Below are 14898 nucleotides of genomic sequence, written 5' to 3' on the forward strand. Positions count from 1 at the left end.
TAGGCCTTGATCACATTGAAAACATGCTCCTTTCATTTATGCAGATCCTTCCCATTATTCTTCAACACTTGGATCAACTCTCGGTTCAAAGAAAACCTTTCCTGATTATAAAATCCTATATTGAGTGCTCTTGTTTCAACTCCTAAAGCATGAAAAATTCAGTTTTTCATGCATTTCAGTATTACAACTATCCCTCCATTTGTTTGCAAACTCCTTAAAAACTGCAATCTTCTTTTATAGGCATTATAAATACATATGATGGATTAAGTAAAGTATTTTGATTAATTTTTGATTTGTAAAAAAAAAATTAAATAAGAATATAAAGTTTGAAAGTCAGCAGTTGTTATATAGTGTTGTGGTTTGAATTATGTCTTCCCCGAGAGAAAAGATGACTCTCGTGGAGAGAAGCCTAGAAGAGGTTCTTTTATCACAGCCCTCAGAAAGAACTAACCTGCTGACACCTGGATTTGGGACTTCCAGCCTCTAGAATGAGGAGTTTAAGTTACCCAGTCTCAGGCACTTTGTTATTGCAGCGTAGCAAACTAATATGCATGGCTTTTTATCTTCCCTAATGTTCCCATAAAAGCAGACAGAGCACTTGGAGTAGGACCATCAAAAACCATGGACAACCTCTACATCAATACTAGGTGGTAAGTTATCCTCACAAACCTTAAAATACTAATAGGTGAGGATACAAACTGCAAGAACAAGACCCAAATGGCCTGGCTGACCATGCAGGAGGAAGCAGAGGGAAGGCACAAGGACTTTTGAGAACCATGGGATCTAGAGAATGCCCAAGTCACCAAGCTTTGGAAAGCATGGAAAGCAAATGTCAGAAGAGTAACTGATTTGGAAAAGGACTTAACAGGCTTCAATTTGCAGGTACAATCTAAGAAAACATGGTAAGGTCAGATGGTGTTAGAGTAGTCAGAGCCCTCTGAACTCAGTAAAAATATTTAAAAAGTAAACAAAAACAAAAAACAAAACTCAAGCAATATGTCTTTGAAAACCTGCTAGGGAGTAGAATCAAACTGTGTAAGAGATGAGCAATAGGGCAAAGAAAGAGAAACATCACTTAATGTAGTGGGGAAGAAAAGAGCCATAATGTCTCAGAGAGTACAAGGATGCATTTGTTTTCAAACTTCACCTAGCTAGCAGAAGAAGGACATCTAAGAAGGACATCCAGAATTATGAACCTTGGAAATATAATATTACCCATGCCTTTCTCCTAAGAATACAAGAAAATTAATCTCAAGCATGAACAATCAAAAGAATTATAGTCAAATCACATGTAAAATTATTGGAATAAAATAGAGATTAAGGAGAAGGCTTATGTCTCCACAGACAATGAAGACAATATCTACCACTAGAAAGACATTCCTACGAACCAGTTACCTGTCTTTAAAAATGAATCCAAAGAAATTAAGAAAATGTGAGAAGCCATGAATGAGCAGCTTAAATAGAATTATACATACCCATAATTGAGACTACCAGAGAAAGGAAAACTGTCAAAACTTAGAAAGAATTATAAATAGGAGAAAATTATTTCAGAAATAAAGACTAAACTAGCAGGGAAACACACACACACACACACACACACACACACACATAATGACTTCAGAGAAAGGGAAGATGGAAAGCAGCCAATGCTTAAAAATCAACATAAAATGAAGAAAGAGATGAAGTGTAATTCAAAAGAAAATGAAAGATAGCTGGAAGACAGGCAAGATCCAACATATAAAAACCAAGATCATGAAATAAGAAATAGTAATAACACAATTCAAAAAAATCCCCGAAAAAAAGGAGAACTTGAAAGTACATATTTGGGCACACTGTATACATGGACAAATGATCCAGAACAGGAAAGATCAAGACACATTTTAGGAAAATTATTATATTTGGGAAAAAAGAAAAAAAGCATGTAGGGGAGTTTGAGCATCTAGGCAAAATACCAAGACACTTAAAAGAGAAGGGAAATTGGACTGTTACTAGACTATTTGACATCAGCACTTTCTGTCAGAAGACAAAGAAGAAACATTTGAAAACATGATGCAAGAAAATGTAAATCAATGATTTTCTATTCAGGCTAACTGCCATATATGCCTATAAACATACAATATATACAGACATAAAAGGCATTCAACTCTTAGGAACATCAAGAGCACAGAGAATACTGCTTCTATGAGTACTTGTGGAGAAATCTGTTAGAGAAGTTTCAACAACCTACATGAATTGGGAGTCATCAGCATGAGCTCTGAAATGAGCATTAAGTATATATTTACCTACAGACCTAAAACTAAATGATAGCTATAAAGAAAATAGTACAGTCACAATGACTATTTCTGTGGAGGCATACATACACTATAATTATTTTATATTGGGTATGGGAAGGAAGTAGAACAGATACTAACTGTGGTAAGTTAAAAACAAGCACCCAAAAGATACCCATATAGCATTTCAAGACCTGTAAATATTAATTTGGAAAAACAGTCTATACAGCTGTAATTAAGGACCTTGAGAGGAGATCATCCTGGATTATATGAGTGTGCCCTAAATCCAATGAGAAGAATCTTATAAGAGGCACACAGAGGAGAATAGAGAAGGGCAGGAGGCAATGTGATCATGAAAGAAAAGACTGGGGTTATTCAGCAAAGGAATGCAAGGAAATGCCACTAGACGCCAGAAGAGGTAAGAAATAAATCTCCCTAGATCCTCTGGAAGGAATATGGCCCTACTGACACGTGGAGTTTGTACTACTGGTCTCTAGAACTGTGAAAGAATAAAATTTCTTTTGTTTTAAGCCACTGAGTTTGTGGTAATTTGTTTTGGTAACCCTAAGAAATAAATACAATAACTGAATTCATTAACATGGTAGAACACCGATGGCCAATAGTGGGGGAAAAGGCGGGGGGAAGGAATAAGAATATTTTATAAAGGCATTAGTATAAGGATAACCATTACAACAAAATTGTATATATTTCTAAATTTCAGATTCTAAAACTATAAGAAAAAAAAGATGGATACATTTTATTACATATAATCTGTGAGACCAAAAAAGTCATGAACAAAGTGGAAATCAAATGAGAAAGTGACAAAAGTAAATATCTGTCACAGAAAACAGTTAATATTACAAACATATAAAATGCTTCTAAAATTGCAGGAAAAAACCATTCAAAAACCCTATCATGGACTGTGTACTATTGGGTCTACTAAGTCATAAAGTCAGGCAGACCTGGTAGCCATACACTGTAAGATGGAAATAATACATCCAGGATCAAGTCCAAATAAGGCTAAAGTACATGAAAAAAGCACATGATCAGGCATCCCAGAATTCCCTATCATCCACCTTAACTCACACCAGTGACCATGTGGGAGGAGGGACGAGTAGGAAAAAGCCTGAACCTGGTTTACAAATGGTTTGGATCACTTTGTGATTGTATTTTCAGATGACATGATAATCAGGGGCAGATGGCATATGGTAATAAAGATTGGTCATGGGTTGATAATTGTTACAGCTGTGTGAGGAATACAGGGGATGTATTATACCATTCTATCTCATTTATTACATTTTTACATTTTCTATAATTAAAAAAATTAAATCTAAAATAAAGGTGATGATAGGTGTGATGGGAAATAAAGTCCTCTGTAAAACACTACAGTATTGAGAGACTGCAAAATTCCACTGACAGCACTAGACAAGTCATCAGGACAGAAACTCAACAAAGAAACAATAGACTTTGGCTATACCCTAGAACAAATGGACCTAACAGATATTTATGGAACATTCTACCCAACAATACAGAATACATTCTTTTCATCAGCACATGGAACATTCTCCAAGATAGACCATACAATAGGTCACAAAACAAGTCTCAATAAATTTAAGAAAATCAAAATTATATCAAGTATCATCTCAGACCACAGAATATAAAACTAGAAATTAACTCCAAAAGGAACCCTGAGAACTATACAAATACGCGGAAATTAAATAACCTGCTCTTGAATGATCTTTCGGTTAATAATGAAATTTAAAAATTATTTGAACTGAATGATAATAGTGACACAACCTATCAAAACCTCTGAGATACAACAAAAGTGGTGCTAAGAGGAAAGTTCATAGCATTAAATGCATATATAAAAAGCCTGAAAGAATACAAATAAACAACCTAAAGTTACATCTCAAGGAACTAGAGAAACAATAACAAACCAATCCCTAAATCAGCAAAGAAAAGAAATAACAAAGATGAGAGCAGAACTAAATGAAATTGAAAAAAAAAAAAATCAATCAAACAAAAAGCTAGTTCTTTGAACAAATAAACAAAATTGATAGACCATTAGCAAGACTAACCAAGAAAAGGAGAGAGAAGATATAATTAAGCTCAACAAGAAATGAAGCTGGAGCTATTACAACCAATACCACAGAAATACAAAAGATCATTCAAGGATACTATGAACAGCTTTATGTGGACAAACTAGAACACCTAGAGGAGAGGGATAAATTCCTGGAAATATCCAACCCTCCTAGATTAAATCAGGAAGAAATAGAAACTCTGAACAGATCAATAGCAAGTAGCAAGTTTATAACAGTAATAAAAAAAATTTTTCAACAAAATAAAGTCCAGGACCAGATGGATTCATAGCTGAATTCTATCAGACATTCAAAGAAGAATTGGTACCAATCCTACTGAAACTATTCCAAAAGATGGAGAAAGAAGAAATCCTTCCTAAATCATTCTATGAAGCCACTATCACCCTAATACCGAAACCAGGAAAGCCCATAACAAACAACAAAAAAAAAGAACACAAGAGACCAATATCTTTGACACATATAGATGTAAAAATCCTCAACAAAATACTAGCTAACTCAATCCAACAGCATATTGGAAAGATGATACATCACAATCAAGTGGGTATCATCTTGGCAGTCAATAAATGCAATATATCACATAAACAAAATTAAAAACAAAGATGATCATATGATCATCATATGATCATCTCATAGATGCAGAAAAAACACTGGACAAAATCCAGCATCCCTTTATGATAAAAACCTTCAGCAAAATTGGCCTAGAAGAGACATGTCTCAAAGTAATAAAAGCCATGTATGAAAAACCCACAGCCAGCATCATACTGAATGGGGAACAGTTTAAAGCATTCACCTTGAGAAGTGGAAAAAGACAAGGATGCTCACTTTTACCATTTCTATTCAACATATTACTGGAAGTCCTACCCAGAGGAATTAGAAAAGAAAAAGAAAAAAAGAATATCCAGATTGGAAAAGAGGAAGTCAAAATGTTTGTATACCTAGGAAATCCTAAAGACTCATCTGCATCTACTCAGGAGGCTAAGGCAGAAGAATAGCTTGAACCCAAGAGGCAACAGGAGGTTGTAGTGAGCACAGATCATGCCACTGCATTCCAGCCTGGGTGACAGAGCAAGATTCCATCTAAATATATATATATATATATAAATCATCCCAAAAGTTCCTAGATCTGATAAAGAAATTCAGTAAAATTTCAGGATACAAAATCAACGTGCACAAGTCAATAGCATTGCTATACACCAACAGTGACCAAGCTGAGAATCAAATCAAAAACTCAATCCCTTTTACAACAGCTGCAAAAATATATAAAATACTTAGGAATATACTTAACCAAGGAGGTGAAAGATCTCTACAAGGAAGACTACAACACACTGCTGAAAGAAATAATAGATGACACAAACAAATGGAAACATATCCTATGCTCATGGATGGGTAGAATCAATATTGTGAAAATGACCATACTGCCAAAAGTAATCTACAATTCAATGCAATTCCCATCAAACTACCATCATCATTCTTCCCAGAACTAGAAAAAAAAATCCTAAAATTCATACAAAACCAAAAAAGAGCCCAGATAGCCGAAGCAATGCTAAACAAAAAGAACAAATCTGGAGGCATCACATTACCCAACTTCAAGCTATACTACAAGGCTATCATTACCAAAATGGCATGGTACTCTTATAAAGACCACTGAAACAGAATAGAAAAGCCAGAATTAAAGCTAAATACTTACAGTCAACTGATCTTTGACAAAGCATACAAAAACATAAAGTGGGGAAAGGACACCCTATTCAACAAATGGTGCTGGGAAAACTGGCAAGTCATGTGTAGAAGAATGAAACTGGAACCTCATCTGTCACCTTATACTAAAATCGACTCAAGATGGATCAAAGACCTAAACTTAAGACCTGAAGCCATTAAAAATTCTAGAAGATAACATCAAAAAAACTCCTCTAGATATTGGCTTACGCAAAGAATTCATGGCCAAGAACTCAAAAGCAAATGCAACAAAAACAAAAATAAATAAATGGGAACTAATTAAACTAAAAAGCTTCTGCACAGCAAAAGGAATAATCAGCAGAGTAAACGGACATCCCACAGAGTGAGAGAAAATATTTGCAAACTATGCATCCAACAAAGGATTAAAATCCAGAATCTATAAGGAACTCAAACAAATCTTCAAGTAAAAAACAACCCCATCAAAAAGTGGGTAAAGGACATGAACAGAAAATTATCAAAAGAGGATATATAAATGGCCAACAAACAAGAAAAAAATGCTCGACATCACTAATGATCAGGGAAATGCAAATTGAAACCACAATGTGCTACCACCTTACTCTTGCAAGAATGGCCATAATTAAAAAATCAAAAAATAATAGATGTTGGCATGGACGTGGTGAAAAGGGTACACTAACTGCTGGTGGGAATGTAAACTAGCACAACCACTATAGAAAATAGTACAGATATTCCTTAAAGAACTAAAAGTAGAACTATCATCATTTGATGCAGCAATCCCACTACTAGGTATCTATGCAAAGGAACAGAAGTCATTATATGAAAAAGACACTTATACAAACATGTTTATAGCAGCACAATTCAGAATTGCAAAATATGGATCCAACATAAATGCCCATCAGCCAATGAGTGAATAAAGAAAATCTGGTATATATACACCATGGAATACTACTGAGCCATTAAAAAAATGAAATAATGGCATTTGCAGCAACTTGGATGGAGTTGCAGACCATTACTCTAAGTGAAGTAAGTCAGGAATGGAAAACCAAACATCATATGTTCTCACTGATAAGTGGGAGCCAAGCTATGAGGATTCAAAGGCATAAGAATGATCTAATGGACTTTGGGAACTCTGGGGAAAGGGTGGGATGGGATGAGGGATAAAAGACCACATCTTGGATACAATGTACACTGCTCAGGTGATAGGTGCGCCAAAATCTCAGAAACCACCATTGAAGAACTTATTCGTGTAACCAAAACCCACCTGTTCCCAAAAACTATTGAAATAAAAAATTAAAATAAAAATATAAAAAGATAAAAAATAAAAAGTTGTTAACAGAGTAAAAGAAATCCCACAGTATTTAATTTTCAATGTTAAATATAATTTCTTGGAATGGTATTCTACATTTTTTTTTTCATCATCAAGCCAATTAGCCTACCAAGAAATTTACAGTAATGAACAGCAGTGGACTGGAATGTTGTGGTATTCAAAGGATTATTTTCTATGTAAGGGGTCATTTTGTGCCTATCATATGGGCAAGATGCCCACTGCTGAACTAAACTGTAAAAATGAATAATGTCTTTATATTCAAAATTAAAAGCTTACAATATATGTATTGTCCTGTTACTATAAAATATTGTTTGCAATCCAGTTTCTTTTGCATGTAGTGGAGCAAATCTTTTAATTCTGCAGTCACATAAGTGACATGATAGCATGTTAAAGCTCAAGAAAATTGAAAGATCATGTACTCTACATCTTGTATTTTACAAATGAGATATTTTGAAGTTTCCAAGGTATTATTGATTGAGCTGAGTCTAAAACTCAAAAAACTTCTGCCTCCCAACCTAGTGCTTCTTCCATTACCCAACATAAAAACATAATATGGCATTATGTCCCTTGCAAATAAATTCACTCTGCTAATGCAAACTCTCCAATGCATATTGAAGAAAGCTTTGACCTCTCATACTCCTCTCTAGTAACTCTATCTCCACTACCATCCTGATAGATGGTGAAAGCCTTTTAAAGAGGTCTTTGTTGTTGCTGTTATTAATCCTTGATTCTGCAAAATCTATCACAGTGTCTGACATACAATAGGCAGTTAATAATGTTCACTGCAGAATAAAGGTTGTATCAGATCTGTATGTCAACAATTGCAAAGCTTTATCTAAAAGAAAAAGTGATTGCCATTTGTCAATAAGATAGCACACATGATGTGTTTCTAATATAGAGACATAATTAGGTTTGGGGCACTATCGTTTGTGTGAATGTTTGTTTTTTGAAAAGAAATCTCCTCGTTTCCAATAGTGCAGATTGTATATGCAGTATGTTAAATGTCTCTTGATTTATGCAAGGCTTATAAAAACCCAGTAGACAATTTTACGTAACAATTCAAGTAATGAAGAAAAATTGACATGATGCTAACAAAATATAAAGTTTTACAGTTCACAATTAGAATATATGCTAAAATCCTATCACAATTTCTCCCAAATAATTAATTTTTTTTTTCCACGAGGAAACTATTTTTTTAATTGCCAAAGACATAAAAAAAATCCTTGACTGAATTTATTTTCATGCCTGAAACAATCTATGAAATATTTTAAGGATTTAATGATTAGTTAATAGAAAACAAACTCTATCTTTTGTATTTTATTTGTGAGGGAAATATAGTTTTGACCCTACGCACAGTATCTCTAACAAGGTAGGAAAGTTCTTTAAGTATCAACACTTTCAAGTGAATTTAATGAAAACATTTTACTGCTCTGGTTAAATAAGTTTCAGCAAATTAAGCAGCTGATTCTTGTGTTTATGAGGGCTTCTTAGTGCACCCTTGTGGTAAAGTAATAAATTACAAATGCAACCTTAAGAAAAAAAATCTGAATACAAAAGCAGACCTAAGAGAGGCAAGTAAGAATCATGCGTTCAGTAACTTCCGGGGGCACTGACCACTATCCCACCTGACCACAGAAAAGAAAGTTTAGTGTAAGTTTTGCTTTGTGATAAGGAGATACAAGAGACATAATTTCAATAAAAGGGCTTAGGACAAAAAGAAATATCAAATAGTTTGAAAGAGACCATTAAAAGTGATGTTGAAAAACATAAACATATTGAACACATATCAGTGGATTCTTTCACTCCAAATAACTTGTTAAAAATTCTGCGCTCTATCATATGAAAAAATGGTATTAGGACGATATTTTCTATTTCCTCTCAATTTGTAAAATCTGTTTACAGCTCTTGGCTTACTTTTTTTAGCTAACCCTGAGAAATGGTTGTCCAGTGCAAAAATAGTTGTTTCAATTACATTAACTGATACACCCACTGAGAAACAACATGGTATTTAGCATGTTCTTTTTCATTAGGCAGAAGAGCACCTGTTCACCTTTAAAAATATGATGAAAAAAGAAGAATTCATAAGTTGAAAGTATTTTTCTTGTATTATATTTCACTTCATAAGCATTTTTCTATATTAAGAAAAATGTGTATTTTATAGAAATGTAAATTTCTATAAAATTTGCAACAAATCATCCTATTAACAGAATTTTAAAGTTTGAATCAATCTACGTAATTACTGACTCTCTTGCCAAAGTTTTAAAAAATAGCCTGAAATTCTAAATACTCCGTTCCATTTTAATTGCTAATTTTTTTTTTTTTTTGCTTTTTATTGAGATCTGAATTAAAGAAGTCATTGTCACTGCATATTGACAAAACATATTTACACTTTTAGTAGGAACATACAGATTGAAATAAGAAACAGTAATCTTTTCTGGTCAATAAAAAATGTTGCTCAAGTTTGCATAAGCCTGAGAACTCTTTAAAATTATCTGATAAATAATTATGTTGAACAAAGTTCACAAATACCTACACAGGCCAGGAAGAAATTGTATATTAGTGAAGTGTTCTAGGCAGAAACATTGGAAAACTGTCTGAGTCCCTTACTCCTTTCTGGCAGAACCTGCCTCCTGATGGAAAGATTAAAAAATTCAGGTATTTACTTATGCAGCCTCCCTTGCAGCTAGACCATTGCATCCATCTGTCAGTGCTGTCGTTTGAATGCTCGTTCCCTCAAAAACTAATGTTGAAATTTAAATGCCATTGCAACAGTATTAAGTAATCACATTTTAGAGGTGATTAGACCACAAGGGCTCCATTCTCATGGGTGGAATTGGTGCCATTATAAAAGGGCAAGTTTTGTCCCTCTTGCTCTCTCTTTGTCCTTCTGCTATGTGATGATGCAGCAAGAAGGCTCTTGCAAGATACTGGCACCTTCATACTGGCCTTTCCAGCCTCCAGAACTTTGAGTCAATAAATTTTTCTTCATGATAAACTACCCAGTCTCAGGTACTCTGTAAGCACAAAGCAGACTAAGACAGTCAGTCACAATCCTGAGCAATGGAACCTGATGAGATAGCTGGAAAACTTCTCTTTACTGATAAAGAAGAGAAAGCTAATTTCTTCCTGCCAGCCTTGGACACTGTCATTTGAGGATATAATGCTTGGCAATGTAGTCATCCTGTGGCAATGAGGGGAAATCCAGGAGAGTTGTTGAGAAACTGAACTGCTAAAATCATCTTCCTGTGGAGTAAAGGAGATTTATTATTAAACTACCTTTCTTTAGTTCACTTTTAGTCAAATATTCTCTTATAGCCTTATGCCTCCAAGCTGATACCCAGTTTCAAGGAGTCTGTCACTACAGTTCTTGCTAATTGTATGAAATAAAGACTCATTGCTGCCAAATTGTTATATTGTTGAAGAGGAGATAAAAAACAAGACTTGTATTTTATATTCCAATAAGTAAATGTTTGCATCTAATATTTTAAAGCATTCTGTGAGGCAAATAAAAACATTTGCAGGTTGAATTTAATCCTTGAACAACAAATTTGAGATTTCAGAAAAAAATAACTTTTAGAAAAGTATTAAAATTACATTTCTACACACATGTACATTACAATTAATAAAATTTATCTGAGATTCATGAGATCATATAACAACAAAGTTTAGAACACTCCGGTTTTGCTCCGATAACTTTTAGGAAAATCATGGTTAATTCAGACAATTTTATACCAAAAATAATTGTTTGCAAAGGTGGACCAGTGCATCAGTACAGAATATCAGTATGTACCAGTTTATATTGGCAATGTTCATAATAGCAAAAATCTGAAAACAATCCAAAAGCACACTGGCAGGCAAATGAATGAACACGTTAGTTTATATTCCCAAAATGCAATAATGTTAAATAATGAATGAATAAATACTACACACAATGACACATATAAATAAAAACGTCTAAAATTAAGTGGGGGAAGTAAATCCAAAAAGTTAAAATACTACATAATATATTTTTTAAACAGCATTTACTTTTTATAGATACATAGCTATGAGTAAGTCATATTTTTTTAAGCAAGAGAATATCCAAACGTAATTCAGAAAAATACGGACTGGAAGTTGGTGAGAAAGTACATAGAGAACAGAAAGGAGAAGAACCAGATCATTAGATGTTGTAGTTTCTAAACTGGGTGTCAAGTTAGAAACTGGTGTTTGTTACATTATTACTCATAAACAAAAACAGACTAATAAATACCGTACACAAGCACCACTAGTAAGAGTATGTGATAAAACAAAGATAAATGTTTTATCTGATTCCGTGCCCCTGGGATATGAAGAAGCAATAAGGAAAAAAGAAGACAAATTTAGTTAATATATCAGTTTCTGCAAAATATTTAAAAAAAATAGGTATAGAATATAGTTAGGCAATGTAGATGCTCTAAACTTTTACAGTTCAGCTCTGAGCCAATAACTTGCCTTTTAGTGATCTGTTTACATACATGTACATGAAAGCGGACTCTACATGTCCATTGTTGACTCTTCTATGTTCCCAAATCAAGCATTGTGTTTTTTATATATCAGTGCTTAATATTTTATGACAGATGGATATATGATTCAATTAAGTGCAGTCTATATTCAAAAAGGTCTGAAGAAGTAAAACCAAAGTAATTGTTTTTTCTTTTGAAGCATTAACATACATATATTTTCAAGTCATTTAACTGAAAAAAGAAATTCCTTTGAAACAGTGCAAAATAGAGTCTCATGTTAGTAACTTAAAGCATTTTAGCTTTATGTGAGAATACTGTCTTACGGACATTCATCTCAAGTGTAAAAATAAGGTTTTGCCCTTTATTTTTTTCTTTGATTTAACAAACAATTTAAATACCATCTTGCCTCACTAGTTAAATAATTTCTGCTTGGTGGTTTGTAATAGGACTAGGAATTCTGCCCACCACCAGTCAAGACCAATAGCCTTTGCCTCATTAGAGAATCTGGTGTTACGAGAAAAAGCCAAGTCAAGAGGAACCTGGAACAGAAGACAGCCCATGAATATTGGAAAGGGTTTTAAGAAGATTCCAGCTGGCCTGGGGAAGGAGTAGAAGAACTTTTCTTGGAATAAAATTGAACGATTATGCCGGCCTTAAATTGGGTGAAATCTGGTACTAAATGGAGAGCCCTGGAGAAAGTCCAGATGACTCAGTAGGAGAGAGATGAGAACAGGAAGCAGGTGGATAAACTCTGCTGCAAACTTGAGTTGTTGAAAACAAACATACTTCTAACCATTCAGTTAAAAAAAAATAAAGATCTTCAGAAGATAGGCATGAGTAACATAATTTTATTTAAGAACTCATTTAGTTTTAAAAACAAAATATCACAAATATTCAGATTTTGTCTATTTTTAACTCCATCCTATCTTCCCCAACAACAAATAACAATATGCAAAAGGAAATATTTCTTATTTGCCTGTTATGTGGTAGACACTGAGTTAAACCTATAGGAAGTGTACTTTAAATGTTCTCCACTTAAGTAAGAAATCATTAAAGAAGAGTAGGAAATAACTAGGAGAAAGGGGAGAGTATGTATCTGTATCTAAAAGATGTGAGACTGTCTTGGACCTTTGAAGAACTCCAAGATCAGTGTGGCTGGAATATAGGTTACAGAGGAAGACTTGAAGGATATTGGACTGGAGAAGTTGAGGCCAGATTTGAATGAAAGACTTCTTTCTAAACTATATTAAGTTTTTATTTGTGTGTGTGTGTGTGTGCGCGCGTGTGTGTGTGTGCTAAATACTAGCAGAAGCCCTGAACATTTTAAAGCCGAGTTTTTCTTGATCAGCTATGTATTTTAGAAGAATCACTCTCATTGCAACAAAGGAAATTTACTAGAAGAGAATGAAAATCGAAGGAGAGAATGTAGGAAATATTTTAGATATGTAGGTAAAATAGAATGGTGGGAGACTTTCACATCTGGCTAAGGAGTTAGAAGAACTGTTCTACTTGAACAACTACAAAAGCAGACAAAATATATATGGAACAATAGTTTTCAATGCATCAGATTAAAGACAATGATCCCTGAGAGATGGGAGCCAAATTAGGTGAATCCTACTGCCTGAACTTCCTGTCTTGAAAGAGTTTCCAGGCTTCTGTGCAGGAAAGGGCTACCTAGAGGAGAATGGCAGACTCCATAAGTGAAGAAAACAGCTGAAAATCCATAAAAACCAAAGCGAATAGAGTTGTAGAAAAGATTACCAATGAGAAGAAAGCTTCACAGAACGTAAACCCCAAAGAACTGTGAAGCATTCATCTCTAGTCTACAAAAGAATACTCATTGCTGTATGAATGTAGTGAGAATACTCAAAGCAAAGAAAAATCTATCTATCCTCATTTAGAGGGGCCAGTATCTAGTACTCTCCCAGGGCCATAAAAAGTGCCTATTCCCACCAGCCAGATTAGAAAACCTCAAAATTTGGGGCACATTATGTATTCAGAAAGGTCTCGCCTCAGTAATGTGATAAAATAAGCCCGAGATTAAATGTTGCTTTTGTCCTCACAAACAAATTTAAAGCAAGACCAGAAAGGATCAAACTGTTTCCAAATAACTTAAGTGCATTGAGACTAAAAGTAAAGAACATTTCTAGAAATACAAAAGTATCTTGTACCAAACCAAGCAAAATTCACATTGCCTGTCATTCAATTAAAAAGACCGAGTAACCAAAGAGCAAAGAAAATATGACTGACCCATCATTAGAGAAAAATCAACCAGTTGTAACTGACCCAGAACAGGAAAAGATATTATAATTAGTGGACAGGACATGAAAGCAGTCACTATAATTATTCCTTATATGTTCCAAAGCTAGAGGAAGGATTGAATATATTAAGTACGTGGGACAAAAAGACATGGAGACATGGGGGTAATATATATATACACACATATATATACACACATATATTTACACACATGGGGGAATTTATATATCGTATGTGAAATTATAAAATATATAAGATATATAATAGAGTCATATATTATATACTACATATCTATTATAAAGTTCAATATTATATATGTCATGTTAGATATGAAATATAAGTTTTATATTATATATATTCCCCATATATATACACACATATATAGGCACACACACATACATATATATGTGTGTGTGTGTGAACTGAGCTTCTAGAGATAAAACTAAAATATATGAGATGAAAAATACACTGGATAGGTTTAACTGAAGATGAGATATTGTAAAATATTAGCAAACTCTAAGACATAGCAATAGAAACAAACAAACAAAAAAACCATGATGTATAAAAAGAATTAAACTGAACAGAGAATTAGTGAGTTGTGAGCTGTTAAATAACTACAAGTGGTCTAACATATGAGTAACTGGAGGACTTAAAAAAAGAGAAGATTATGATGAGACAGAAAATTAATTGAATAAAGGCCAATTTTTCCACATATGTGATTAAAATTATAAACTCAAAGGTACACCAAACTCAAGAAAATCTAAAGTAGG

This window comes from Mandrillus leucophaeus, unplaced genomic scaffold (genome assembly GCF_000951045.1).
Source record: "Mandrillus leucophaeus isolate KB7577 unplaced genomic scaffold, Mleu.le_1.0 Scaffold682, whole genome shotgun sequence".
Lineage (NCBI taxonomy): Eukaryota > Metazoa > Chordata > Mammalia > Primates > Cercopithecidae > Mandrillus > Mandrillus leucophaeus.